At 42.3% G+C, this 24885-nt stretch overlaps 1 long non-coding RNA gene across 1 annotated transcript; it reads left to right on the top strand.

The window, feature by feature from the left end:
- The first annotated feature begins 1698 nt into the window (after positions 1-1698).
- On the top strand, positions 1699-16737 carry LOC101680832. The gene is made up of 3 exons (XR_001178123.2): positions 1699-1784; positions 15952-16160; positions 16443-16737. It is a non-coding gene; the product is annotated as an uncharacterized LOC101680832 (long non-coding RNA).
- The last annotated feature ends 8148 nt before the right edge of the window (positions 16738-24885 follow it).

Consider the following 24885-nt stretch of genomic DNA (forward strand, 5'->3'; position numbering starts at 1 on the left):
TCTCCTGAGGCCTTCCTGGGCCACCCTATCTAAATTACAGCGTTTCTTATTCCTCTTTCATGCTATAGCCTTTCTCCTTGGCATTTATTGCTATTTAACATCCTTTTTATTTTACTCACTTATCTTGCTTATTGTCTGCCTCCCCCACTAGAACGTAAACTTCATGAGGAGAGGGTTATTTATCTCTTTTGTTTATCCTGCAGCCCTAGATTCTAGAACAGTGCCTGATGTAAAATAAGGTCTTGATAAATAACTTTGAGTGAATGTATATACATACACACATACCCTTAAAAATATAATCCATACAAACCTTCAGGTCTAGAGATTTTATCCTCTCCTCCAAATCACAGAGTGCAGCCTGCAAGTGAATCAAGACACCCAACCCCTTCTACCTGGGATCGCAGAGAGATGATCTTGGTGAGGTCAAGAAGCAGAAGGAAAACACTCACTTGACATTTAACAGTCCATTGAAATAGTAACCTGATGCGGAGGACCAGCACATTTCCAGCAGCTGCCTGCTTCTTTTCCAGTAAATGTCTTATTTAGTTCTGAGTTTTGACATGACTGTGCAGTAGAACCCGGCAGACTTTGAGGGAAACATTAGCTGTCCAGAGCCCAGTGCCACCAACGCCTCTTCCAAGTCATGTGAAGAGAGAAACTTTGAGATTATAACTTTGAGGATTTAAACCCCAACTACATGCTAGGCAATCTGCTATGGGTTTTACAAAGAAGATGCCACTTAATCCTCCAATACCCTTGGAGTAAACATCCTGAGCACCATATTATAAGTAAGAAAATGTTGGCTTAGGCATGTTGAGTTATTTGCCAAAGGCCCCCAGAGTAGTCTTAATTCAAGGACTTTAATCCAAGCCCAAGGCTTTCCCACTATGCCACTTTTGGGCTCTGAATGTAAGGTACAGATAGGCTTTCAGCTTTCATGGGGCCAAGGATCAGATTCACAACTTCTGCTCACAACTCATCAGTCAGAAGCGGCCGTCAGACCCCACCCAACGAAAAGGGACTTGGAACGTGAAATGGTACTATGGTTCAGAAAGGGGAAAGGCCAGAATATTTGGCAAACGGTTATTGAGGACAACCTCAATGACTGAAGCACCAGGAGCCCAGCAAAATCTAGGATGTGGGAAGAGCACCTTTTGTGACTGACATTGACTTCCCCAGTGACCTGGTGAGATGGGAGCTCAGAGTTCAAAGCAGATAAAATTCCTGTACTTCGGCACCTGCGGACTCAGTCTTCTACCTGTTCAATATATTAGAATTGTAGCACATGCTATTAAATTTCATATTAGGGATTTAGGCTCAGTCAAGACTTCTGCAGATGGAGAACTGTAATCAAGCACGGCCTGAACTACAAGCTAACAAAAGACCATGTTTCATATCAGAAGAGTGAGCCTTGGTCCATTTATTGATCTTCCCAGACGTCCTCATTTGCCAGTGGCACCACTGTCCAAAAATGGACAGCCAAGGTGCTTGGGTCAGTTATGACTTCTGTTGTGGCTGATTAAAACCCCCATTTCACTGTCAAGGTCAGGAGAGTCCCTGCCGCAGCTCTGGAAGCAATAACTGGCTGCTTACGACGGATGACAGTCATCTGGTGTGGGGCTGGGGACGAAGATGTGGGGATGAGGTCACAATGCCTCCAGTCTCTTATGTAACAGTTCCGCAAACAATCACTGAAAACCTGCTTTGTATATTAATGCTAGACCCACACCTTAAGATGAGCTGTGGGAATGCAAAACCAAGACCAAGAGAAGCAAGGCTGGAGGGTAGGTAACACTCGCCAGGATCTTGTGGGTGAGCAATTGATTGCTTAGGGAGCCTGGGAAGTGGAAGGAAAGCTCAGGGGTTAGGCCAGAAAAGCCTGGTAGATGACTTGTGGCCTGAGGGGCCTAGAGACCACTCACTTCTCTCATCCAAAGGGACAGTTGGGGTGGGGGTGGGAGTGGGGCGCTTATCTCATTCTCTCTGACATTTTGAGGATTAGCTCTGTTCTACGCGATTAGCCTGTGGCAATCAGGCAGTGAGATGAGACTCTGTGGTGTCCCCCAGCCCATAAAGCTTGCCCCTGCTGCACACTGAAAATTACAGGCTTATATTACAGAGGGCAAGTTAGGGAAGTAGCTGGAGGTTGCTGATACAGAGTTCAGGTAGCTTTATTGAGAACTGTGAAATGAAACTGTGTTACCCATGTGCCCAAATCTGAACGAGAAAGCTGCCCCCCCCAAAACCAAACAAATGAAACAGAACAAAACCAATAACTAAAACTGTTTTCTTCTTCTTCATCTTCTTTGTCAAATTATTATAGCAAGCTGTAGCCAGGAATCTAGAATCTTTTTTTTTTTGCTTGGGAAGAGCAAGATTCCCCAGAATCAAGCAGTGCCCTAAGGACTGAGGGAACAAAGACTATGGGCACACCAGAGCACCAAGATAGCAGTTGCAAGAGCTGTTCCTGGGAATGCCAGAGCAACAGACACACACCTCAGAGGATGTTTTGCAGGATGACACAGACACCCAGGCCCAGGACTCAGGACCCCCATATAGCTCTGACTGTAGCTTTTCTACTAAAAACATTTAAAATATTGGGGATATGGATCCAATATTGTTAGGAAATTAGTTTTGCTTCTTTTAACAGGTTGTTTCTGTTAAGCCAAAGCTATGGAGGATAAAGCCAGAAGATTGTCTCTGAGGGGTAGGGGCAAAGTTTATCTGGGAAGGGGTATGAGGGAACTTTCTTTAGTGATAAAATGCTCTCTACTTTCAGAGGGGCATGGGTGGCAGGGATGTATGCATTTGTCAAAATTCATTCAATGGCACATTTAAGATATGTTTGCTTCACTTTGTAAATCTTACCTCTAAAGAAAAAAAGACACTGTAAACAAATATCGAACTCTTGTTGATAATACACATGCTGCAGTGTTGATGGGTGAGTGTGCTGATGCCTGAAATTTTTGTTAAAATGCCCCCAAAACAACGATGAAATCCTGGATGGGGAGAGGAATGGATAGGTGGGTAGATACACAATAGAACGAATATAGTAAAATGCCAGTTGTAGAATCTTGATTGTGGGTTTACTAAAAATTCTTTGAATTTTGCTGTGTGTTTGAAAATTTTCATAATAGAATGATGGGGGAGTAAGTTACTTTCATTAGGTCAACACTTCATAAATTCACTGATTAGACTCATCTGTGCCATTTATTTTACTTTCAAGTTTCATTGGTTTTTTTATTTGTCAGAGAGCACAAACAGGGGGAGCAGCAGGCAGAGGGAAAAGCAGGCTCCCCGCTGAGCAAGGAACCCAATGAGGGACTTGATCCTAGGACCCCGGATCATGGCCTGAGCCAAAGGTATATTCTTACCCCACAAGGCATATTCTTACCTCACTGAGCCTCCCAGGCGTCCCACAATATTTATTTTAAAAATAAAAATGCTAGGACCTCCTCTTGGGGACTCAGATTCAGTAGAGCTGGGATGAAGCCAGTGCTATCCAAATTTTTAATCAGCCCTCCTGCTTGAGCCTGATGGCGAGGCAAGTTTGGGAAACACTGAGTTGAATCAATTTCCTCCTGAAATATTGATATTGGATGCAAGGAAGAGTTACAAACAGGACAGAGAGGGAGGACAACCTCACTGCCAAATCAGACTCTAGATGAGACATCAGGAACCTTAGGGTTACCAAGGTTCCTCAAGTGATCCTCAAGTGATCCTCAAGGGTCCTCAAGTGATCACATAGTGCAGAAAGTTTTGAGAAACACCAATTTTGGAAACATCTGCGCAAAGAGAGATGTATACCTCAGCCATACTCTGGCTGGCCCTACTCCTAAAATCCCCCCAAACTAGTGATTAAGCTGTAAGTTAGGGGGATAAAATGCACCAGATGGTCCGCCACCCTCTTAATGTGAGTTTGATGTTGTTATTCCAGGGCGGAGGTCTCTGGCTTTCTCTTGGGCCCTCCTAAAGCCAATAAGGGGCAAAAGCTTCAGATTTACCAAGGTACATCATCAGGGCTGGTGAGGGAGAGAATCGATACATCCTACTGCATGTCTTTACCTCCCGCAGATCACTGAATAGGGCTAACACCACATAGCTCCTCCTTCTGAGGGTATTGTACTGTGGGCAGGCTGAAGGACAGGAGCTAAAAGATGAGTGACCCTCAGGAAGGCTCTGGTTGCAGCAAGGGGGAGAAGACTGGCACAAAGCAGTGATGGAACAGGTAGTGAATGGTCAGTGCTAGGCATGGGCATGTCCAGATGAGACGGAGCCCCGTGAGCCCTGGGACAGCTCTGGGGGAGATGGCAAGACTCCAAGTGCGCTCAAAGAATGAAGCAACATTGCTTTACAGGAGAACAAAGACGAGTTAACAGTCAGCTGCAAAGAGGCTTCATTACCTCAGCCCAAGCACACATACAGGAGTAGTGTGCGTTAGCATTAATGAGTGGAGTGGAAACACTATGGGAGGGAAAAATACGAGCAAATTTCATCTTGGAAGGGAAGAGGCAGGAGGAGAGATCAGAAGGACTGGCCTTTAGCTCATCTGTACTCATTTATTTCCCAAGAGAAGGAGAGACGAAACATAAAAGTCAGAGAGAGAGAGAGTGACTGATCTTTGTTTTGTAATCTCCCATTAACACACTTGACTGGTGATGCTCCAAGCCCCAGTTTTCATGCAGCCTGCCGAGATGGCCTAGGGAATGGCAGCACTCAGCTCTGAAACCCCCACAGCCACCCTGGGGCTTCACTAATGGCCTCTCAGTGTCCAGTGCCCCAACTGTACCTCTGTCCCTTTCTCTCTGGCTCAAGCACAGGTTTTCCATCACAAGTGACATGAGAGGTGTTATTGTAGGTTTGTGTCAGCTCTGAATGATAAAATATGTCTAAACGCAGCTGCTGTTTTCAGAGTTGGTTTCTCTTATTGGACGTTGGGTTCTAGAGACAAAGGTGAAAATCAGGAAAGTCCAAATTACTTTTGGACGACACTTGAATCACCAGTTAAGTTTGCTGTTTGATGTCATGGGAGGATTAGCGCTAAGTGGAGGCATGCACCCTACAACCCATATTTAACACACTTAGCAGTTTAGAGATAGGATCCCACTTCAGGGGACAAGAGGCATCAAGATGACCGAGTGAGCTCCATGCACCCCTTCTTCCCGGCTTGTTGGCTCCTGAACAGATTCACTGAAATCATTCCAATGGCTCCTTTTTTTTTTTTTTAATTTTTTTTCTCTACTAAGTGTGAGTACTTTCCTTAACACAAAGGAAATGTACATAAGATGTGGCTCCATTGAACTAGGTGGAAATGATCAGAAACTGCTGAACTCATGGTGTCCCCACCCTCTCGCCCTGCCCTCTGGGAGGATGTATATAGAATGTTAGTTTCCTTGCTGTGTCTCACATTCAAGGTGGGGACTGTGTAAGCAGCATGAATAGACGGAAGCTAGTGGTGGACAGACAGACGTTCTGTTCAACTGCCCTTCTGGAGAAGAGGTGTGAGCAGTTTCTGCTGAAATTTGGGGTGCAGCTGGGGTGGGAGAAAGATGAGTAGTCTGTGCTGAAGGCAGCCAGCCTGGACTTTGAGGGATCATGTCTCCGCAAGGACAGTAAAAGGAAGTGAATCAGACATCTTCATGCCTGTCCTTCTAGAATCCTACCCAGCCTGGAGAGCCTTAGACCAAGACTTGCAAACAGGAGGTTCACAAATGTTTCTTTGATTTTTGGAAATTTAGCCACTTTCACATCCTGATTCACATTCTAGACGTCTCTTGAAATATCAGGGGATCTAACACCCCGGGACCTTCACCCCCACCCCCTCTGTTGTTGGGAACAACAGAGCAGCAAGGATGGGCAATAGCCTCTCACTTTGGAAGGAACCCTCTCTGATTCAGAGAAAACCCACCAATTTGATGGGCTTGTTTTTATGATCAGCCTGTTGTTGATGACCAGGCCTAGGGGGCGCTATCTTCAGCCTTGGTGGTCAGAGACTTGGGCCTGTGGGCAGAGAAGAGTGGTTCTCAGACACATTGTCCTTGTAGTTCTGCCCCCAAACGGATGCTGAGCTAGACTCAGATCTAGTCCATGACACCACCCAAGCCAGCAGGGTTTTCAAACATGAGCAGAACTTAGTCCCAGCCACCTAAGACTGACACCCTCTGTTTCATGGAAGCAGCTGACAAGGGTACAGACACACCCATATCCCAACTGGGGAAGGAGGCGGATGTCACAGCGGCCTTCCCACGCTTGCCCTGCAGGTCCTGACCCTCCCATGAGTGAGTTCTTAAGGGAGGTGAGTCTAGGCAGGTGGAGGTGAGGATTACTGAAATGTAGCTGTTGAACAGAAGCATTTGTGAATAATTTAGCAAACTGCCTAGTTACCCTTTCTTCCACATCTACCTGTAATTTTAACTTTCATGGTACATTAGGAAGTGAGAATTGTTCTGAAAACAGCCCATCTCCTGGTGCGTTTCCATAGTAAGAGACAATTAGGTGGATGAAGTTCAAAAAAGCCCTGTACCCCTGGTCCTCCACCAGGATAGGAATACCATTCCCCCCACTCGCATGATATTCTACACTTTCCAAAGCACCTCCGTGCCTGCGTTTACTTCTCAGACTGCCAGTGAGAATAGGGAGCTTTTTCAGAGCTGTAGAAACTGAGGCTCAGTTAAGTTGAGTGACAGACCAAATGTCACACTGTTGGTGAGCATCCCAGTCAAGACCAGGATTTGGGGGACTCCTTGTGGACATCCCTTTTCCCTGAGGATTTCATGGCAAGCAGATTAATGAGTCTCCGTTGCCATGGACACTGGAGATGCTTCTCTCACTCCACGCCTGCACTAAGACAGACTTTACCTGTGGCTGCAAACAGCCCCAGACAGGAACGAGTTCCAGCCCACTGGTAACCCTCAGGGCCTGTGGGATGCCCGGAGATGCCCCCAATGAGCTGTCACCACTCCCCTCCCTTGCAAGCCGACAGAGGCTCAGGGCCCCTCCCCACTGTGACATTTCTCAGCATCAGAACTCAAGCAGACAAGCTCCGCTGGGCCAAGACAGTCTGGGCAATCAAAGTCTGCAGCTGTGATGGAGGCCTGGCATTTAAGTCTATTGATCAATGACAGAAGTAAAACACAAGGCGAAAAATGCACGGAGAGCTCTTGTTGTCAGAACCGAATAGAGGTTTCTCCTCTCTGTTTTGAAGGCAGCTGCAAAGAGAGAGAGAGAGGAGGAGGGGAAAAAAAAAACATAAAACCAGGGGAAAGTGGCACCTAAGGATTTTTATTGGCTTTGAAAGGCTTGAGGCAGGGGCTGCCGAGAGCAAAAGAATTGAGATGCTTTGGGCTCATGCGAGGACATGGCAGAGACAATCTGGGTGAAGTTCCTGATTTGGGGATGGCGCTGGATTCTGTTTATGTTCAGCAGTCCAAATGCAAATGTTGTGGCTGCATGCCGTGAAGGTGACAACTTTCTGCTATAAGTGCAAGACAGGCCCCGTGCCTTCCTGAATGCTCTGTCTCTGTAAGCGCCAGCCCTCAAATAAAGCTGAGGCTCCATCCACTTTACCGGGGAGAAGAAAGGTGCATCTGCCTGAAGAAGGGGGAAGGAAGGGCAGAGGAGGCAAGGAACCCTCAGCACAAGGAGTACACAGCAGATGGAGAAGGAAGGTCTCTGGGTTGTTATGTGCCCTGGGTCAAGTCATTCATCCTTCCTGAGTTTCAGTTTCCTTGTCTCCTAAAAAATAAGGAGGCAAAGGTAATGCCCTTGAAGATTCCTTCTGATCCATGAAATGACTTCAATAATTCATCAGCCTGCGGAGCTCAGACTGGAGTGGAGCAGTGAGCCAGGCCCAGCCTCTCAAGGGCAAGAAGGTGCTGTCTGGGCAGAGGTGTGCCTTGGGAGCAAAGAAGCCCAGCCACTTGTGCCTCCTTAAACTTCTGTGAGCCTCAAGGAACACCACCCTGGCTCCAAGGGGATGTACAGAGATTCCAATTTTGAGTGGGGTCTAAGAATATACATTTCTATGATTTGGTCATCTGATGCAGGGAACCTGCGGCCCACACACTAAGTGACACTGGTGTCATTGTTAAGGACATGAGCTTTGGATTCAGATTACTAGACCTGATCTCATCTCTTGTCACTTTCCAGCTGTGTCTCATGGCTCACTTGCTTAGTCTCTCTGAGCCACAGTTTCTTCATTTGTACAATGGAGCTGGCAATACCCACCTTACAACATTGCTGTAAAGATTAAATGAGCATTTGTGAAATTAAGAGTCACTTATGGTTTGCCTCCCTCCCAATTCCATCTTGTTTCATTGATTCTTAATTTCACAAAACAAACTGAGGGTTGCTGGGGGGAGGGGGGTTGGGAGAAGGGGGTGGGATTATGGACATTGGGGAGGGTATGTGCTTTGGTGAGTGCTGTGAAGTGTGTAAACCTGGTGATTCACAGACCTGTACCCCTGGGGATAAAAATATATGTTTATAAAAAATAAAAAATTAAATAAAAAATTAAAAAAATATATTAAATGAGCATTAAATGATTAAATGAGTATGTGAAGCCCTTCGTCCAGAATCACATGTAATGAGTGTTCAGTAAATGGTGGTTGACACCCTTATCATACTCTCGTAATTGTGGTTGGAAGGGCTTGGTGGGGAGCAGTTCAGCTGACATAACAGGTATAAGGATTCAATCCAAGGATAAAAGTTCCCCAGCAGCCCATAGCCACTTTCATCACAACATTCTTGCTCATGTGTGACTTAAATTTCTTATGGAACAATTTGAGATCTTTCTTGATCTGCCCAAACTTGGTACTGGCCTGCTCTTTAAAGTGGCCATCGAGACCTTCCAGTTTAGGGTAAACAGTTCCAGTTAGAGGCAAAAGCTCTTCACCTCTTCCCTCATCATTTGAGCTCACTCAACTCCAGACATTCTGGCTTAAAATTCTCCTTGACCTTGGGATGTACTAGGGCGACCTTTTCCTGGGTTGGGGCTAAGGGTCATAAGGAAGGAAAAAGGAGAAGACTGTGAAGTCCTTCAGATATTGCGGGGGAGGCCCCAAACTCAACAGCCTACAGGAGCCAGACAGGAATTGACAATGTACCAAGCAGCCCTGGAAAGGTGGGTACTAAAGGGCAAATCAGAAAGCAGATATCCCAAGGAAGGGAATAAATGTTTCCTTAGCATAGTCAGTTGTTGTCATACCAAGAGTAGAATGAGGGTTCTGAGAGATGATTTTTTGAAAGAAGACATACATTCATATTTTTTTGGTGAAATCTCCTTATTTATAAATGTCCATTAAATCAGTTCCTTTACAAAACACATGTCAAAGATCTGGAAATTTCTGCCTCCTCTAGGAAACCTTCCCTTCTTTCTCCAGACAACCAGATTCTTCTATCCTTTCCACTCTACAGCACTCCCACACAGTGTTCTGTGTCTGACCCACCCTGGTTTCCCAAGACATATTGTTTTGTTCCAGCTCTTTCATGTGTTTCTTGAGAAGTATGGACTTTGCCATCAGAGAGCTCTAGATCTGAATCCCAACTCTATTAATCACTAGTCAGGTGGACCTCTTTGAATCTCAGTTTCCTTACCAGTAAAATGGGATTATTGCAGCATCTATGCCATAATGCTGACATAAGCCTACTGCTCTTGGAGTGCATCTCCTTCAGCTCCCCCCATATCAAACAGGGCTCAGCACAAGATAGTGTTGATTATTTGATTCATTTTTACAATGTGGATTTTTTTTTTTAAAGATCATTCTTAGAGCAGTTCTAGGCTCACAGCAAAATTGATGCAGAGATTTCCCATATGCTCTCTGCCCCAACTCATTCTTCATTTCCCCCATTACTATCTGTCACTAGAGTGGTTCATGATGCAATTGATGAATGTACATTGACACATCCACAAAATCACCCAGAGTCCATAGTTTACATTGGGTCCATTCTTGGTGATGCACATTCTATGGGTTTAGACAAATGTGTAATGACCTACAACCACCATTATGATGTCCTCCAGAGTAGATCACTGCCCTAAAAATCCTCTGTGCTCCTCATATTCATCACTCCCCTACCACCCACTCTTGGCACCAACTGATCTTTTTACTGTCTCCATAATTTTGCCTTTTCCACAATATTACGTAGTTGTAGTCATATGGTATATAACCTTTCTAGATTGTCTTTTCATGACTTGATAGCTTATTTATTTTTAACTCTGAATAATATTCATTGTCTGGATGTACCACAGTTTATTTATCCATTCACCTATTGAAGGACATTTTGTTTGCTTCCAAGTTTTGGCAATTATGAATAAAGCCACTATAAAGTACAAGTTTTTGTGTGGACATAAGGTTTCAACTCCACTGTGTAAACACCAAGGATAGCAATAGCTAGATTTTATGGTAGGAGTCTATTTAGTTTTGCAAGAAACTGCCAAACTGTCTTCCAGAGTAGTTGCATCATTTTGCATTCTCAAGAGAAATGAATTAGAGTTCCTGTTGTTCCACATCCTTGCCGGCATTTGGTGTTGTCAGTTTTCCAGATTTGGGCCATTCTAATAAGTATGTCTTGATATCCCATTATTTTGGCCCATTTTTTAATCTAATTGTTTTCTTTTTGTTGAGTTTAAAGTCTCATTGGTATATGTCAGATAATGATCCTTTCTCGGATAAGTCTTTTGCAAATATTTTTCCCCAGTGGCTCATCTTTTCAATCTCCCATCATTGTCTTTTGCAGAGCAGATATTTTTAACTTTAATGAAGTCCAGCTTATCAATGACTTCCCTTCATGGATCATGCCTTTAGTGTCATATCTAAAAAGTCATTGCCAGATTTAAGGTCATCTCGATTTTCCTTTATGTTATCTTCCCAGTTGTAAAGCTTTATGTTTTACATTTAGGTCTGTGATCCACTTTGACTTTTTTGCAAAGGGTGTAAAGTCTGTGTCTAGATCAATCTTCTTTACATGTAGATGTCCATTTGTTCAATATGTGTATTCTGAGCTATGAAATGTTAATTTTACAGACTTTCTAGAGTTTACCATGCAACTCCTTGCACAGAAAAGAATGGAGAACACTGTTCTCTGATCAGGAATACCAGGAATGTGGGAAATTTCAGTTCCTACAGCATTGGTAACCTGTAGCCACTAGCCCATGAGGTGAGTATTCTTTGGAAAAATATGAGAAGAGTCAGAAATGGCCTCAAGATTGTGTCTGTGCACAATGTTTGTGTTTATCATGGAAAATAAGAGGGGTTAGAAATTTCGGTTTCAGCCAAGGTGAGGAGAGATGCCCAGGACATCCCCTTGAAAGGCAAATGGGGCTTCTACTGAAGATCAGCTGCTTTTGTGGTCTTTGACTCCAAAGGTATTAGAAATTAATCCTCTTAAATGTGCATGTCAAGTGTGCAGAGAAACTTTATTTGTAAAAGAGTGAGAACCAAAGAGAGAGAGAGAGAGAATAAGAACAAATATTTGAGCAAATTGACCAAAGGATATAAATATAATTGGGATTTCAGATTTTTACAAGATTTCTTCCTTAAATGACCCAATCAATGCCTTGGAAAATGAGTAGTACCACTGGAAGAAAATAACTGGTGGCTATTCTTGCCTAAGTATAATAGAGAACTAAGCCAAACATATAGATAATTCATATCTGTTATCACAGGGCTAGGTTAGCAAATGAAAGTAGGAAAGAAACATAGCTCTAGGGAAAAGAAGAGCAAAGTTCTGAGGTCCAACACTAGAAGCTCCTCTTTCATCCGCATTATGTTTATGTGCTGGACTATCCAAGGCTAGATTTACTGTTTAGATGGACTAAGGTATAGCAGTCATTATTGTTGAAAAGTACAGCTCAAAATGGAGCCTATGGAGGGCTTTAACCCAAGCTTGTGCTGCCACTCAAAATGTGGGTTTCATGATCAACTACGCATCTTTATATCTAGTCAATAACTGATTTACAATATCACTTGCTTACACTTAGTTCCCAGTACCAGATTTGCTTCAGTATACCATGTGATGCTTTCTGATCGCCAAGGTTTTCTGTGTGTATTCCATTTTACTTGGAAAAAGTGTCTCTTTCCTGGGAATTGCCTTTGCCCCAAAGGGATTAGCTTCTGGCAGCTATGTTCATAATATATGACCCTGCTCCATAGGCAGATTTGATCAAATGGACCCCTGACTCAAAATATGCCAAATTCTCTCTCCTAAAAAATTCTGGTTGTGAGATATAAAAAGTAGGGGTAGTGAGCTGATCCAAATCAATGGCAATTTTCTGAAGAGATGTCTATGTATTGATCAGAGTTCTTTTATTGCCAGCAAAAGAGACTGACTTTGGTTATTTATTGAAATGAGTAATTATTAGAATGGGGGTACCTTGGAGAATTATTGGTAAAGCTAAAAAACCTGAAAAGTACCTCCAGGGCATTAAGAAATGGTAACATTAGAATTAGTCTTATGGGAAAAGGGGGCTGGGACAGGCACTACAGCCAGAATAAATAAATCCCAACTACTTTTAATCTCTAAATTTCTGATCAAAGTTCAAATTCCAGGGAGGAAGTTTCTAACTGATCTATTTTGGGTGATGTGGCTTCTCCTTACCTAGGGTAAGGGACCCCTGCTTACACTTCTACCAGGTTGTATTCAAAAGGTAAAAGATACTTTTTCAAAAGAAAATTGGAATGATGATAGAAAGGGCAATGAATATAGGGTAATCAAAAATAATAGCTCTCAGGGTCACCAAAGATGTTCTGCTCCAGCCTTTTCCAGAGATGTAATTATTCTGTCTTTCTAGGATTCCATGAGAGGTCCCATTATCCTTCCAGCAAATTCCTTTTTCTGTTTAAACTGACTTGAGTTGGTTTATGTTATTTTCAATCAGAAAATTCTTAACTAAGACACTGTTCATCCATTTCTATAAGAAATGAACTCCAGCTTTGGCCCCCACTTGAAAGAGACCTATGTTATCGACTGGATAGCCCATAAGAAATTAGTGACCTGTAAGATCAGAATTAGTGTGCACCAAATGAGCTATGTGTGTTGGCCTTGGATCAATGTACCCAATCTGTTCACTTCCATTCACCCAGACTCTCCATGCCCAGCCGTGCCCTCTTACTCCAGCTCCTGAGCATATAACATAACAATTTTTAAATACAACCAGGAATGTGAGGTTGAAAATGCTCTCACAGAAAGCCAAACAAGCCAGTGGAGCCATGGTAACAGTGCAGACCATGTACTTCGTTACTTTGAATCCTAGAGGGGAGAATGTGCCTATTGAATCCCATGGTTCCCAGGCCATTCAAAGACAAACATCCCAGGGCAAGGATGTTCTATAGTCCCTTTTCCTTGGAGAAAGAAAAAGAATGTGTCCCTATTTGAGTAAGCAAATGGGCAAGGCAGCTCTCTGGATTACAGAAATAGGGGGAGGGTTCTGTAAATGGCTTCAGAGTTCCTTTCCATAAAAATATTCTTGTTTGAAGGGATGCTATTACAACAATAGCAACAACAATAATAATAGCTCAATGTTTTACACAGTGTTGTGCTTCTAGTACTGTACTAAGTGCCAAAGACTCGTTTTTCTTGAATTGGTTCGAAGAACATCAAGTGCCCAAGACAGACTAATCTTCTCTTGGTTGTTTTAAAAATAAAATTCAACAAGTTGTGTTTTGCTGTGAAAGGTATAGACTGGCATGTTTAAGATGAAGTGTAAATTATTCTAAGTTTGGACTGTGTGAAAGACTCTGAGATCCCTTCCTTTTTGGGAACGGGGGAGGAGGAAGATATTTATAGGCTGATGCAATTAATGATGGAACTTTCTTAGGTGAGGTTAAGCCTAAAATATTACTGACAATCTCTCCTGCTCATACTCTGGGGTAGAAGCTTCCAAAGTCCTATATCTGCTAGGCATTCCAGCCTCCTGGCCTCAACTCCTACTGGTTTCCCTGCTATCCATATGGCTGCATGGTCTTCCTGATGCTCCTCACACACAGGGTAAGCATTCTCCATATGATTTTGCTATTTGCCTGCCATGTCTCTAGAAAGCAAAGTAACATAGAACGGCTCTAGGGATCCAGATGCTGCCCTTTATTAAATGAGTTATCTTGAGTAATCACACCCTTCGACTGAGGCTCAGTCTCTTCACTGATAAGTAGGGATAGCAGGTCCTGCCTTTATATTTCACAGGGCTTGTAAAAAGATTAACTGAGATGCTATATATGAGAATATTTTGGAGGTCATTTCCAAGGACTCTACATTTTTAATGCATTATTGTTCTAATATTGTCTTGTGTGAATTAACTGATAAGGTTAGAAAGACCTTTAGCAGCTAAGAGAGAGGATGGGGAAACCTTTATAGTGGAGAATGAGAGAACATTTTGAAAGAAGATGGGGAGAATGACTGGTTTATACAGGGAACTCTAAGCCTGGTCAGAGGGATTCACAATGGAACCCTAGAGTCTTAAAATTGCATACAGAGTATACATAAATGTTGAGATGTACATTTTTTGTTTTTGAAACATGAGACCTGAGCTTTCACCCTATTTTCAAGCAGGTCCATAATCCAGCATGTCAAAGAGTCATTGGTGGAGGTACAGTTTGAAATAACATAATTCACTGAATGGGATTAGGGAAGCAGACTCAACATTTGAGCTGAATGCAAGAGAGAAGGAAAGGCAGAAAGATGCTCTAGTTTGGGACACCTGGGTAGCTCAGTCGGTTAAACATCTTACTGTTGACTTCAGCTCAGATGATGATCTCAAGGTTGTGAGTTTGAGCCTCACAATGAGTCTTACATCAGAGTCCTCTTCTGGCTCCACTTCAGGCTCTGCTTTGGACATGGTGTCTTCTTAAGACTCTCTCTCCCTCTCCCATTCCCCTTCCATGATCACGCTCTCTTTTTCTCTCAAAAAACAAACAAACAAAACAAAAAGATGCTCTGGTCAAACTGGCTCAATCTTATTTTGCCATTTTACTCCTGGATCAATTAGTTTCTACTGCATAACAAATGACCCCAAATCTTAGTTACTTAGAACAATAAACATTTATTTAACATATTTTTTTTTTAAACAGGTCAACAATTTGGACTAGTCTAAGCTTGCTGATTTTTCTGGTCCCAGGTGGCCTCACTGGTGAATCTGTAGTTGGCTGCCAAGTTGTTGGGGGATTGGCTGATCTAGGGTGGCCTCAAGTTGGCAGCTCATCACTTGTCATATGGTAGCTGGGCAGGGATTCCTTGACTCAGAATTGCTGCACCTTGTCTTCTGCCACACTGTATTACCAAAGCCAGTCACAAGGCTATCCCATTTTCAAAAGAAGAAGTAGATTCCACCACCTGATGGTGAAAGATAAAATCATTTTGTAGATGGACATCTAGGTTCTTTCCATAGTTTGGCTATTGTGGACATTGCTGCTATAAACATTCGGGTGCACGTGCCCCTTTGGATCACTACGTTTGTATCTTTAGGGTAAATACCCAATAGTGCAATTGCTGGGTCATAGGGCAGTTCTATTTTCAACATTTTGAGGAACCTCCATGCTGTTTTCCAGAGTGGTTGCACCAGCTTGCACTCCCACCAACAGTGTAGGAGAGTTCCCCTTTCTCCGCATCCTCGCCAGCATCTGTCATTTCCTGACTTGTTGATTTTAGCCATTCTGACTGGTGTGAGGTGATATCTCACTGTGATTTTGATTTGTATTTCCCTGGAGGGTATGTGCTTTGGTGAGTGCTGTGAAGTGTGTAAACCTGGTGATTCACAGACCTGTACCCCTGGGGATAAAAATATATGTTTATAAAAAATTAAAAATTAAAAAAAAATTTTGTAAAGCAAATAAATGCAGGGAGGGATAAAGGATTGTGGCCATTTTTGCAATCAGTTACACCTCCCAAGCCTATGCCTAGTTCTTAAACCAATTCTGATCCCTTTTATTAACAGCAATTTTGGTCTTCTTGATTTTATACCAGGACCTTTGTCAAAAGGAGAAAACACCAGGTAGAGATTATATATAACATCAGGAGCTTGGAGAGAAGAGTGACATATCCAAGGTCACATAGCAAATGAGCAGAACAGCCAGCTCGACGACTGCCTCACGGCGTTTCTACCCTGGTATCCGCTTCTTCACACCACACCTCATTCAGTTACAAATTGTCCTACGGCTTTGGGACTTCTGAAGGTACGAACAGGCATCGTTGTTTCTCAAAAACGTTTGCGATGAAGAGCCAGCTTTTTTGTTGTTATTCTGTTGGTTTTATTTCTAACTCATCATGGACTAATACTAGTATGAAGCTCATGCCAAGTATAACTTATCATGTGAACTTGACAACACTCAAACCGCTTTTTAACCTCTTAAATGAAGTGAGGCCCATAATCACACATTTGTCTGTCACTGCAATGTCAAATTGCGATAAAAATTTGTAAATGTTTACTCTTACTTACTGCAATTATCTCACTGCAGATTGGTGACAAACAGTTGGCACAGTGATATCACACCTGAAGCAGCATTTGCTCTGCATCCATTGTCTCATTCTGTCTTCATCGTATCCTTATGAAGTAGGAAAACCAAGATCTTGTGACCCATTTGAATCAGATAAGTAAACCAAGGCCAGGAAAAGTAAAAGGCTATTCCAAGATCACACAAGGTGAGGCCAGGATCAGAATCAAGAGCTCTGGACACCTTGTCCAGTGCTCTTCTTGTCCTACCCACATCACTCTGCCTCACTCGATTACAGTTTAAAAACATTAATAAACCAACTGAGTTAAAGAAATCAGTGTTTTCTTTATACCCCAAGCCCAAAGCTCAACCTGAGTTATCGAGCTGATGAAAGTTTATCTTTTGCATGAGGAATTTACGCATTATTTACATAATCAGATTCCCTCAACCATCCCCAAATGCTCAGAGAAACTAATTCAAACTAGAGTTACACTATATTTCATGCTTAAACATTTAATGAGCTCCTCATCATCCCTCTGTCTGTGGGTCCTAGGTTGGAGATGAGGAGGTTTCTCCAGGGTGCTGTGCAGAGGAAAGTTGCTGATGCAGCAGAAGCACAGGCCCCACTTACCTGCTTATGGGAAGCCTGTGGCAGTGTTCTCCTTGGGCCGACACTGGCAAAGTCAGAGAACAGAAAGTGGAGAATGCAGGAGGGTGTCAGGCCTGCACCCTGAAGAAGTCTGAGCATCACCTCTGTCATCCTGGGCTCTCACATAGATTGGCACAGAACCTACACCAGTCACTGTGTGCCCACCATGTGGCTCAGGAAGAGCGGCTGCCACACTTTTCATGTTCCACAGTTTCATCAAGGAGAGGAAAGAAATCCTCCCCATCTGTCTGGGTTCTGGAACCTGCACAACTCTAGCCTTAGAAGAAACATAACCTCTCTGAGTTCTTTATTGGACCTGGGTTGTGTGGTGCTTCAATGCTGAGAGGAGGCCTTTTACTTCAACTTTGCAGTCTTTACAATCTCCAGAGGTTCTGCAAACATAAAGATGGAAAACTCCCAGCAAATTTGACCCCGGGATCTGGTGCAGGGGCAAGGCTCAGAGATCGTGGTTTGACATCAAGGCACTGAAGAAACATGCAGGGCCACTCTTGGGTCTGAGAGTACGGCAAAGTGGCCTGAACCCTTGGGACCCTAGGTTTCCAGGGCTGGTGGCAGAGGGTTCCTTAAGCATCACTTCAACCAGGGTTCCATAACTGTGATCCATATCCTAATTGTTTTAGGTATTTCCTTTGAGCAAAAGGTCCAAAAGCTTAAAAATTTAAAAAAGGGCAAAGGGAACCACTGAGATGGTCTAATTGACTCATGTCTAAATGAAGAAAGTGAGGTTCAAAGTAGACAGTGACATGGCCAAGGCCACTTAGCTAACAGAGAGAAGAGACAGCAGAGTCTCTGACCCAGGGCTCTTTCCACCACACTTCTAACATTCTAGTTCCTTTTTGTTTCCAAAGCCTTTCCTGGCCTCAGGTATAAGGTAGATCTGTTGAAATCAGCAGAGACCTCCTGACTCTCTGGAGAACCCTCAGTTCTGCCTTAAGGTCTCACACATTCCCTCTGCCTGGAATGTTCTTGCTGCAGATGTTCATGTGTGCGAACCCTCATGACACTGACATCTTCTTGATCTAATGCCACCTCAGAGAGGTTTTCCCTGTCTTCTCCCTATAAAGTGGCTTCTTCCCATCTTACAAACACATGCCAGCCACCTTCTACATTTTCATGTTTTATTTCCTTCATAGCCCTTATTAGCAACTGAACTTGTCGTGTTGATTTGTTATATTAATTAATGTCCATCACTCTCAACAGAATGTAAAGTCATAAGATTAGGGAATTTGTGTATTTCATCTACCATTTTATCCCCAGATCCTAACACACTTCCTGTCACATAGTAGGCACTTAATTAATCTTCAAATGAATGGATGTCTATCTTCATTTTGTATACCAAGGCGAAGACCTTCAGAACAATAGCAATTTGCTCCAGTGTTCAGCAGTGTTTGTCACCGCAAATTGTCCCTGATTGCAGTTGTCACATGCATTTGTGAAGGAATCTACATGAGTCCCTCATCTCTAAGATGCTCACAGCTGAACTGCTCTAGCAAAATCTCATCTACTAAACATAAGGGCCATAGAAAAAACATCCAGACCCACTTGGCCTTCGTTTCCTGGGTAACCAAGGTTGTATGCTTAGATACACATGACCAAGCAGGATTCTCCCAAGGGACATAAGCATTGAAGACTCAGGCACCAGCTGTGTGTTTTTTTTACTTTGTCAAGTAGCCACTGCCTGATGCTGACAAACAGTTCAGTGGTTTGATCTCTGGGGCTAGACCCAAACTCTCAGGGAACAAGGTTCCCAGACCCAGTACCATATGTTTACCTCCAAGCTCAGGGAAGACTTGGGTTCCAGTCTGTGCAAGATGTAATTACATGGTAATTTGCATTTTATTGTATATGTATTGAGATCAGACAAAAATTGAATGGTACATTCTTCTATGTATGGATACTAAGTCATGCCTAATATGATGGTCTAAATTCTCTTTAATTCAATGAGGAACAAACGTTACAAACTGGTGGTTCCTGGGAGCAAGAATGAACACAGATGTGTTCTGATTGGCCCCAAACAGTATTTTTTTCTTAATTAGTGGTTACTATTTAGAAATCAGGAGTTTTTCAAGAAATCCAGATTTCCAGGTTCTTAGTTTGGTTTTTCTGGAAAGCAAGCACTGAGACGAGGAGTTGCAGATAAGTAGTTTCTGTGGAAGTTGGTCCCAGAAATCAATATTAAAGGAGCAGGAAGCTGAAACAGACAAAGAGGAAAAGCTGGCAAAAGGGTAATTACTGCTGGAAGCAACAGAGGCTTGACTACACTGGAATTTCTGGGATGCAAGCAGAATGTTCTCCACAATCAATGGCCTAAAGGATGAGAGGCTGTGACATTTATGCACCAGTGCCCATCTCCACTGGAAACATTAACTTCCTTTCTCTTCTGCATACTCTTTTAAGCCAACCCAGGTTTGCTTATTGGCTTACTTGACACCTATGACTAAAGAAGACTCAAGATTTAAAAGAGAAGGATATGTAGCACAAGTTTGAAGCAAAATGCTGTCCTTGGTAAGTAAGTGAATTGCCCACCACAGTTGCAGCTGATATCAGAAGTGAAACACAGAGATGTGACAAGGTACCAAAAAGCACCTGCTACAGTCTACCCCTTGGACATATCAGAAGCACTAGTTATAACTATAGTTCTTCCTACTAAGTGATATTTCTTCTGATGTAAATCTTAGCTGGAATATGGAATGATTTAGAGGTTTCTGCTTGGCCTTTTCTACTTTAATGGTTCTTACTGCACATGTCAGGGATCAATGTGAGGGTTCACACTTAAGTATAGCCATCCTACTTATATACTCCAGGTCTATCATGGCTCCATGGGATCTATTACAAGATGGACATGGGTCAGGATTTCATTTATTATCTGTCCTCCTAAGCCCTAACTCTAATCAAGGGGCCACTATGATATTTTGGTTCCCCTCACATAATTGTAATCTATAACTCTGTATGCAATAGCCCTAGTAAATTCTGAGTACTTCTCTTTTCTTTTTTTTTTTACCTTTTTTTTTTTTTACATTTACTCTCATAGATTGCTATATCAATCATTTAGGAAAGTATTTAGAGAATATTTATTGAATAAACAAATAAAATGTCACTATCATGGCACTTCAGAGTTTTTCTTCAAGAGGAACCAGTCTCCGTTCAAGCAAAAGGCCCTGAATCTAAAAACTCAATCATGTATAGACATTGAATGAAGAATTGTAATCATTTACTCCTGTGGCTGATGTCAACTCTTGCTCATCAATTCTCAGTTATTTCTTATTATATAGGTCAAGCAGTAACTATCATCAGCTTCCCACCTAGCTTGCTTCTATGAATGGCATCATCTAATGGCCCTTATGACAGAACCTTCTGAGTCAAAAAACTCTGGTTATGATCCCAGCTCTGCTGCCAACTGTGGTCATTATGACCACCTTTCCTCTGATGTAAAGTACTGCCAGCTGGCTTCTGAAATTATGGATCCCAGTTCCACGGCAGTGTCTCCTACAATTAATTCTGTCCTACAGCAGTCAGCCACCATTGAGCTTTTTCAGTCATCCACCAATCATGTATTCCTAATTGTCCAGTGAAAGGCATGTCTTCTGAGCCCTACCAGGGAAATAGTCAGGTACAGGGTACTCAGTGGTACTCCATTCCAACATTTTTACTTCCTTTTGGCCTTATTATTCATTTCACAATACTTTGCCATACCCAGCTCATTTATTGTAACTTATCATCATGCTCAAACTTCAAGGATCCATTCCAGAAGCTTCATAGGAATAGCTCCATGTGTCCTTAAACACCTACCTACATCAATAAATTCACACTCACGCAGTTTTGCATTCTGTTCCACCTGATCCAATTCCATGTTGATCTTACCTCTCACATGTTTCCCAGGCTCCCGCCTAATCCTATACTGCTTCAGTGAGTAAGCTTTTTATTCTCTGGAAGGGGATTTTAATTTACTTTACCTGTATTAAGGCCTGTTATTGTTCTGTTTATTTGTATAGAAACAATGAGAGGAGGCAAGCTTTTGGAAACATCCACCCAGTAAAGTTCTCCTGGAGAGAGAAGACTGTTCTCCTCTAACAAGAGAAAAAGAGTGGCAATCTATTTCTTAGTAGTGTTCAGGGAAACCTAGGAGCTCAAGTTTTATAGATACATCTACCAAAATGTTTCAAGTCCATGATTCTGGGTCCCACTCCTTTCCTAACATGATTCTGACTTTAGTATAGAACTGTTGAAGCTGCACATTCTGTCTCCAGCCATAGGAGATGACTTTAAAACTCCCATGGAGATGTTCTACATTTTACAATACCAGGGTGCATTATCAAGATTTCTGCTAACAGTAACGAGGGTTTAATTCCTCTCTAACCTCTGGAAAATGCACAGAATGCTTCCTAGAATTATCCACCAGAAAGATGAGAGTCTGGAACATTTACACAAGCTCCCATTCCCCATTGGTTTAGGGATGGTCCGTGAATTGTTGACTTGCTCACATTTTTAGACCACACTTTCATGTAAAATAGTGCATTCCACAAATTTAGGAAAGATCTTGAGGCACAAAGATGGCATATTGTCAATCCCAAGATGACTAGGAGTTCACATGAATCTGTCCCTATAGCTGAAATAAGAACTGGGTCAAGAGAGTGAAACATGGCATTTTCATCTTCTTAAAAGCATATACTAAATGTCTAAATTTTCATGTGGCAACAGTTATCTAGATATAAGGAGTGAATATACACTCTATCTCTTCTCTGTAGGAACTCTGGGCTCTATATGGAGATAAGGTTAACCATATACTCCCCAAATTATCATGGTCTCCACCTGCCCAGCTTCCCTAATTAGAAAATGTTACCTTGCCTCTGTAGACATTAGACTTTTAAACCCTGAATTAGGATAGTCAGTGAACATAAAATTTGGAAGGAACAAAGAGATAACCTGAACAAATACCTTCATTGTATGAGGAAGAAGACAAGTCCATCAAGATGTAATTGACATGGGGCCTTAGAATTCAAATGTCTTAGTTTTGCTGTTTCTCCTATTTTCTCCTCTCTACACCTCAAGCTCCTGCTAGTTTTCTCATGAGAGGAAGTAAATAATTCCATGAAGCCCAGAACTGTTTCTGGAAACAAATCTATATTCACCAGCCCAGACTTCTGGCTCACTTCCAGAACCATTGCCCCCTACTTACCTTCATTTTGATGTTTCACAGTCACTTCAAACTCAAAGGTATCCCAAAGTGAATCATCTTTTCCACAAAATCTACATCTCCTACAAAACCCCTTTCAATTCTCTATCCTTCCTTTTCTCATACCTTGTTGCTCATATCTATTTTGGGTTTGATAATGGCTTTTATCATCTCTCACTTTCATCACAGCAATCATCCTATAACCGGTTTTCTGCATTTAGACTCTCTTCTCCCTATTCTGCCCTCCATAATGCTATCAGAGTGATATTTATAAAATGGAAACTGGAAAAAAAATGGAAAATGGAAAATTTTGCTATTCCTCTTAAAAGCCAAAGGCTCACTATCACACACAGCACACAAACATTGAGCCCCTGCCTATTCTCTTGCTGGGTACCATTGTCACAGCGCGAACAACACAAACGTGTCTCCATAGTCATGGAGCTTCCAAACACTTTATCCTCCTGAGTGTGGTCCACAAACACATACCTGCTCGATTTCCTGTTCACTTCCCTAAATTATTTCTTGAAACTCTTCCACCTCTGCAAATGATTCCAGTCATATCGACTTGCAGTTCCCTGCAGGAACAAAACCCCATGAGGAGAAGGACTGTTTTATTAGTTTTGCCAGTATGTAGCACAGTGACAGGCACTTACTCGGAACTCAATAAAGTTTCACTGAATGAACATAGGAACTATAGAGGGCCACAGGGGTAAAACTGGGTTGGGGCAAGCAAGGCACCTAGGGCATAAAATTTAGGGAGGCACTCACTCTTGGAATATACCTTAGCCGTCTTGTTTGCTTCACCGCAGTCTGGACCCTAGACAGCCTTTAAGAGTCACAGATTACCTGGAGGGCAGTTTGTGTGAGCTGTGCGCTATCCAGGGTCCTGCTTAGAAACTGCCTGTCTCTGGTACTCTTTGCCTGTGTAAAGCCCCAGTTTTCCATAGATCTTTGTTTGAGGATCAAAGTGGCTTAGGTGTGCGGCACACTGCCGGGCCCAGGCTGCACTCCAAAACGCACCAAGAAGACCAGACAGAATATGCCTCTGCCATTTGGCTCTGAAAAACAGATGTTGTGCATCTCAGGTGCCTGGAGTAGCTTGAAAACACTTATCCCCAATTCCATGGGGCCATTATAAAGAAAAATTCTCAAAATTTTCTCTATCAGTAACATCTAGGAACTTTTTTAGTGGTTTGGGATATCTTTCAATCCTGAGAGCTAGCAGCTATCTAAAAAGTTAGTCTAAGTCTGCCCAACACACCTAGTTTCATTACTAACTCAAGAACCTCAGTAAACAATCTAAATGGTCTCTATTCATGTTGCCAAAAATCTGGAGACTGAAAATTTCCCACTGAATTTCACAATTTACCCTTTTTTGAAAAAAACAAATCTGAGTTAAAGAGAGAAGCATGGTTTCCTCTACAACAGCCTGCACTAAGAAGTTTGGCTTTTTTTTTTAATTTAATTTTTAAAAAATATTTTGTGTGGCTTTTTGATTATTTAAGTGAACAAAACAAATATGCAAGATGGCGTGTTGGTTTTGGTTGCTCTCTCCAATCATCTCTTGCAAAGTACAGAGAGACTCAGTCTGCTGGCAAATTCAGATACGAGGTGCACAGAATCTTAAAATGAAAGACCTTGAAGATGGCACTTACCCAATCAAACTTCTGCATTTAAGAAATAAAGAAATGGCAGTTGAGTAATAAAGGTCATCCAGTGAGCTGGTGGCAGAGTTAGTCAGGGTTCAAGTTTTCCAATAGCAAATAAATATGCTCTCCTCCATCATCATGCATGGAAATCCATCATTGCCACAAGTCCTGGTCACCTGATGTTGGAACTCTTAAGGAGAAATAATAAAGGGAAACAAGATAACAATATATACTAATACTATGTCCCAAGTGGTGTACTTTCAACAGTGACAGCATAAAGTAAATGTCATTACTACTGTTGCTGTTCTGTTGTTAGTTGCTATTATTGCTGCTGCCATCATCATCATCATCATCATCATCATCATCATCCCCTTTAACAACGAGGACGTCAAAGCTCTGAGACATTAGGTAATTTACCCAAGGTCGCAGAGATAGTAAGTGACTGAACAAGGATTTTAATTTAGATTTGGCTCCAAAACATTTGCCCCCTTCACCCACACATTGTGCTGTTTCCCTATTTCTCCTTTAGCTTGCTTCCTTCGAAAACATTTGGTTTTATGTTCATCTACATAAGATGCACTAAATCTCTGGTGATGACACTGTTCAACATTTCCAGCCAGATGCAGCTGAACAGATCCGTGCATGAGGTAAATCACAAAATAGAGTGAATTTAATGGGCAAGTTATTTAGATGTCTTATTATCTATAATTATATAAACTCAGTAGAATTCAAATGAATGGCACATTGCAATGTTTAGCCACACCTGGCTAAATAATATCCACTATTACTTTTATTGTTACTATTAACAAAAAATAATATACATGTGTCATGTCTGTCAGATGCCAGCTAATTTATAGGCTTAGCTTCACATAATCCTCTAAACAACCTCACAATAGAAGGAGTAGCCACACCATTCTATGGATGAGGAAACCAAGGTCCAGAGAATTTAGATCACTTGTCCACCTTTTAATGTCA

This window comes from Mustela putorius, unplaced genomic scaffold (assembly GCF_011764305.1).
Source record: "Mustela putorius furo isolate JIRA1106 unplaced genomic scaffold, ASM1176430v1.1 tig00000174_pilon_pilon_pilon, whole genome shotgun sequence".
NCBI lineage: Eukaryota > Metazoa > Chordata > Mammalia > Carnivora > Mustelidae > Mustela > Mustela putorius.